This window comes from Leopardus geoffroyi, chromosome A2 (genome assembly GCF_018350155.1).
Source record: "Leopardus geoffroyi isolate Oge1 chromosome A2, O.geoffroyi_Oge1_pat1.0, whole genome shotgun sequence".
Lineage (NCBI taxonomy): Eukaryota > Metazoa > Chordata > Mammalia > Carnivora > Felidae > Leopardus > Leopardus geoffroyi.
In genome coordinates this window covers 85854546-85860545 of record NC_059331.1, presented here as the reverse complement: position 1 = coordinate 85860545, position 6000 = coordinate 85854546, and positions in this window count along the sequence as shown.

Here is a 6000-nt window from a genome sequence, read left to right as displayed (position 1 = left end):
CAGCCCAGACGCGGGGCTCGAACTCACGGACCGTGAGATCATGACCTGGCTGAAGTCGGACGCTTAACCGACAGCGCCACCCAGGCGCCCTAGGATGTCCTTTTAAAGAAAAACTCTAGGAATAGAGAGAAATCAGTGGTTTCCAGGAAATCAGGGGAGTGTCTGACAATGAAGGACATCAAGAGGTGATTTGGGGAGCTAACATAATTGTCCTGTATCCTGCCTTTAGTGGTGGTTATACCAATCTGTAAATATGTTAAAACTCAAAGAATTGTTTAACAAAACAAAAAAAGAAATTTATTGTATGTAAGTTTTCAAATGATTTTAAAAAGCACATAAATATTTTTTTTTAAACTGACAGAAGCAAAAAATTTTATATATTTATTTAAATGATTACATTTCTTAATGACATATTGACTTAATAGATTCTGGAGCAATGACAACTGGGTTTAAATTCCAGCTCTGCCACATATTAGCCCTGTGACCTTGGACACAGGGCTCATCTAACCTCTCTGAACAACAGTATCCTCATCTATAGACTGGAAATGATAATAGTCTCTATATCAGAGGCTTGTTGTGAGTTAATATACAATAACATACTTAGAGTATTGCCTGACGGATTATAAATACACTATGAAATTCAGTTATTTATATTATAAATGACAATATTTATATTGTACGTACTTTTATATTAATTTTTTAAAGTAGAAGAATTTGAAAGACGTTACTATATTAAAATTTTAATACATTTTCATCAAAAAATAATAGGTTGGATATTGTTACATATATCATACTTCATAATTTTTGTGCCATATGTTGGTGCACTTTCATGAACCCCATCAATGTCTTCTTTTCCCACTTATTGGATCATCAATACTTTTCCATTGCAGCAAGTATGTACATAAAACCCCATTTAAATGATCTAATATAGATAGATGATAGAGTACAGATATAGAATGATTTAACTGATACCCCACTACCAAACATTCAACTCATTTCCATCTTTTCAAAAAGTATCTTTTTCCTATAGAATTAGTTTTATACTAAATTAGAACTTGGTAATTCTTTCTCCAAGATATTTTATTAACATCTTTTTCAAAAACTGAAGCCCTATCATTTTGCAGTTGCTAGTTACTGAATATCCTTAGAAAGAATTCCCATTCTGCCTTTAAAAACAGTATGAGATGATAATCAATTTGAGAATGCAAATTTATATTTCCAGAACCACATATACATATATGTATATATGAAAAATATCATATATATCATATATATATATTTTTTTTTTTACCAAACAAAGCAATATGCCCCATTCTATCCTCTATGAAAAATGAATTTGTAACTTTATCTTAAAAAAGCAACCTCAGACTCTGTACTCTGCTTATTCACTTTTGATTCCCAGCTCCCAGCCTAGACAGCCATGGAAGATGGGTCACCTGCTCTGAAAGAGGACTCTTGTTTCCAAGAGAAAGCATCACTTCTATTATTTGTAGTGGCACAGGTCAGGTCTCCATCATGAATCTTTAGAAGAACATGTGTCAAAATAATTTGAAGTATATACTTCATTGGTAAAGAATCTGACTTTTGAAGATGTCTGAATTGCACACTTCCTAATCATGTTATCTAAAAACAGAAACAAAACACTGTGTCCAATAATAAATATTTTTTCTCACTAGACTACAACCTTTTTAAACCAGGAAACATAACCTTACTTATTTCATATCCCTGCAACATGCAGAATGCTCAAATGTGATTTAAATGAATACTTAGTGGATGTATTTTTAAAATAGATATATGTGCATTTGATAAATGCTTAGATTTCTTACTTGTAGGACAAGAGGATAAAAATGTTCTAAGCCAGAACTCTGCTTTGCTGTATAATAATATGATCATATAACCATATAATGACAAAGAATTATCCAAATAAGCCACAGACTCTTCCAATTTTTTCCCTTATGGTTGAAATGTGATATTACTGTTGCTCTTTGTTACTTAAAATTATAGATAGATAGATAGATAGATCTAAAAGTTATATATAGAGAGAAATGAGACATAGATATAGATATATACACACACTCAAAACATCTACAAACAAGTACTGAAAAGGAAGAAAAATATACTAACTTCCTTAAGGTTAGTATATTTACATTTAGGTTATTTATAATCTACATTAAGTGAAATGGTTATCTTCATAGTTATAGAATTTCCAATTATCTTATTTACTCTTATGCATTTTAAAATTTGTAATTTAGGAATTACCTAAACTCTACTATCTGACATTAATGATTTCTCTTCATGGTGATGGTCCTACGTGCTAATTTAGTTAGCTACAAAGAAATTTAAAGAGAAATCAGATGGATAATTATATAATTCTTTTGTTGGATGAACACTTACTATTTTTGATAGTTTAGGTAATGCCCAAAATTATCAGTAGGGAATAATAATACTCATTTTAGGTTAATCTGGCAATCAAAAATAAATATATATATTTTCCCCCATTGATCATATGTTAGAGACAATCATGAAATCTGAGTGGGAACATGTTGGGAAACATACTACCATAAATTTACAGCTGGGCTTAAGATGGCTAAGAGATTGATGACCCACTTGTTAATGTGGGAGAAATATTCACAGGGTATATAGAGTTACTTTATTGTGGGTAGTTTGATGTGTTGTATTATGTTAGAACTACTCTATTTGACCTCTGTTCAGTGATGCATTAAAAATGTGAAGTATTGTACTTCCTTAGAAAGCAGACTCAATGCATTTCAACCCCATGCTGGTTGTTACCCAAAGCAAGCATGGTTAAATTACACGCATCTCTTGGTTTTAAAGGAAGGGAAAAATAAGGGGAGGAGACACATTTCTCATGGATTAGCATCCTCTGATCTATTTTTGCAACTAACTTAATATAAATTCTGTAGATCATTTTTTCATGGTTGAAAAGAAAGATGTTTTATGTCTGTGTTTTTAATGTTGAACAGATCTGAAAAACATTTAAAAACAGTCCTAGCAAATGAAGTGGTCACATTAAATATAAATGTTTTTACTTTTATTTAAAATATTTAAAATGTAATAAACTGTGAACATGAAAGGTATAATGTGTATTCGGGGTGGCAGTAAAGTACATATTTCAAACAATAAAAATTTTATTGATTATAAATCTTTAAAATTGGATTTTTTCTTTAAATTGTTGATTTTAAAGACTGACTTAAAATAATGATCATTATTAATCATTCGTTGCAAGATGATTATCAATATAAATTTTTTATATAAATATAAGGGATATTAAAAATTATCTGCTCTGGGTATCACATATGCAAGATGTTCTTTTGTTGAAATCAACAGGGGAGAAGTTGGGGTAGGAAAAAGTAAAAGTAGTATGTTACCTAACAGTTTCTATCACATCAGAACATTTCTATGTCTTTAATTTTTTTTTAATTGTCACTTTTTTTTTCTTTTTTCCCCCGTGATTATAGCATTTCATTCAAGAAATTATTATTCATGATGCCTGATTAAAAATGTTTTATTTTCTCATATGCACTTGTTTCAAGGCTAATAAATGATAAATTCCCCCTGCTTGAGTTATTAAGATTGAACCATGTCTTCAAACTGACACTTAGACTAGCCTATAAAGGATGCATTCAGACTCTTCATGAGCTGTATTTCTTAGAAGCCAATAGGAAGTGAAGCCATGCTTATATAACATCCAATTTGCTCAATATTTTAATATAAATAGTATGTAGTTCCACACATGAACCCCTGAGGCTAAAAATTCTATGGGACATGTTTCTTTGAAATTTGAGAGGAGCCATCAGGGAACTGATATGGAATCATTCATTATTGTGAAACCCAATAAATGAAAAAAAATGAAATAACAATATTAACTCTTAGTAAATGTCACTGTTAACTGTAACTTATTTATCCAACATATCATTAACTAAAATGACATGTCTTGTGGAGTGCTGGGATTTTTCTGGGTCTGTCGCAGGAGGATGGTGGTGGTTGTGATTAGAAGATATTGGAAGAAGCAGAAAAGAAACAGGTATTGATTGGAAAATAAGAAAATAAATTTGACTTATGAGAGATGCTCTACTGAAAAATAAAGAATGAAGATGTGTTTCTAAAAAAAAAATCAGGAATGGAACAATAAATATAGTATTAAGCTGTTAAAATGAGATCGAAAATCATAGATGTTTAAGTTACCCAACACATTGTTGATGTTAAAGAGAAATATTGCTCCTCTAAAGTTCTAGTATTTTATGGTAACCAGGATTTTAAAACAACAGCAAAAATTGCTACATGAGAGTAGTACTTTAAGAAAATAATGATCTATCTTTCTATGCCCTTAACTAACATATTAGCTCTCAAGTTTTATTCTGGGGCTTAGTAAAATGAGCCACACATCTCCCCACATCAACTGTGGGCTTGCCTCTCCTCCATTCCTTTCTTTTTCTTGGCTTTCAACTCCTTCATTTGTGGTAAACTTTTCTTTCTTCATTATTCCTGTTTCCTGCCTCATCTTTTGGTTTAAGTTCTTTACCTAAGCATTCCTCTCCACCATATACTTCTGGGTGATATGGATTATTTGAGTTTTCAGGCACAAATGAGTAACGTTTGCATGAAAATGTAACTAATAGTAGAATAGCTCTCTGTTTGCTTTCATGGCAGCTATTCAATAGTGGTTATTCATTAACAAGTTCTCTTCCAGAGTAAAGTACTTGGAAAGAACTGGTTCAGAATGTAGTCTTTGTTTCCAAGTCTTCCTTTTATCTTGGTTTTTTCCCTATGTCCTCATGCTTGAAGCAGTTACTCTGTTCTTGCATGTCAAACTGTTACAATTACCTTCACATTCTACTCGAACAGTCATCACTCACAAACTCCCACTCAACGTCTCTGTATCAGTGGGAATGAAGCACAGTTGATATGATTTCCCACCAATTCAGCATTGAAGTCAGAAATATACTGCATGGTTTAAAATATATTTCATGGTTTTAGACTTAAAGACACTCCTATTGAAGGATATAAGGCCAAAGACTAATATATATGCAATAAGCTGTGAATGTATGGAACCTTGAGGATTTAAGCAAGGAGACAAAGCAAAAGAAAACAAAAATTCAAGTGCTCTGGAAGACAGGTGTAAAACCTATTGTGGGGCATCTGGAGGTAGTTACCTATTGATTCGGCTACTAAACATTTTCCACTGAAGATTAAAAATATGTAGGTAGCATTAAACACAGTTTGAGACTATTCACAAGATGTATAAATATAATGAAAGACACTGTGAACTTTTGTTTAAAAAAATGTATCCTTTTCAGGTGCCTAGGTTGCTCAGTTAAGTGTCCGACTTTGGCTCAGGGCCATAATCTTGCAGTTTGTGAGTTCAAGCCCCACGTTGGGCTCTGTGCTGGAAGCTCAGAGCCTACAGCCTGCTTTGGATTCTGTGCCTCCCTCTCTCTCTGCCCCTCCCCTGCTCATACTCCATCTTTCTCTCTCAAAAATAAACATTAAAAAGTATCCTTTTTAAATTACCAAAATAATAAAAAGGCAATACAATACTTGGAAATAAATAAAAATAAAATATATCATCCGTATCTTCTGTTATGGATTGAGTTGTGTCTCTTAAAAAGTCAAATATTGAAGTCCTAATTGCCAGTACCTCAGGGTGTGTCCTTTAATTGTGGACACAGAGGCATGCAAACGGTGAGAACACAATGTGAAGTGGCAAAGGAAGTAAATGGCGATCTACAAGCCACGGCAAGAGGGTTGAACAGATTGTTCCCTCATAACGCTCAGAAGGAACCAATCCTACTAATACCTTGATCTTGGACTTCAAGCCTCCACAACTATGAGACAATAAATTTCCGTTGTTGAAGCCACCTGTTGTGGCTATTGCTATTATTGCATCTACTGTGCTATTGTTGTGGTACCTTGCTATAGCAGCCCTAGCAAACTAGTGCACCCTCATTACCCAGAGATCATCTCTATAAAAATTTATTA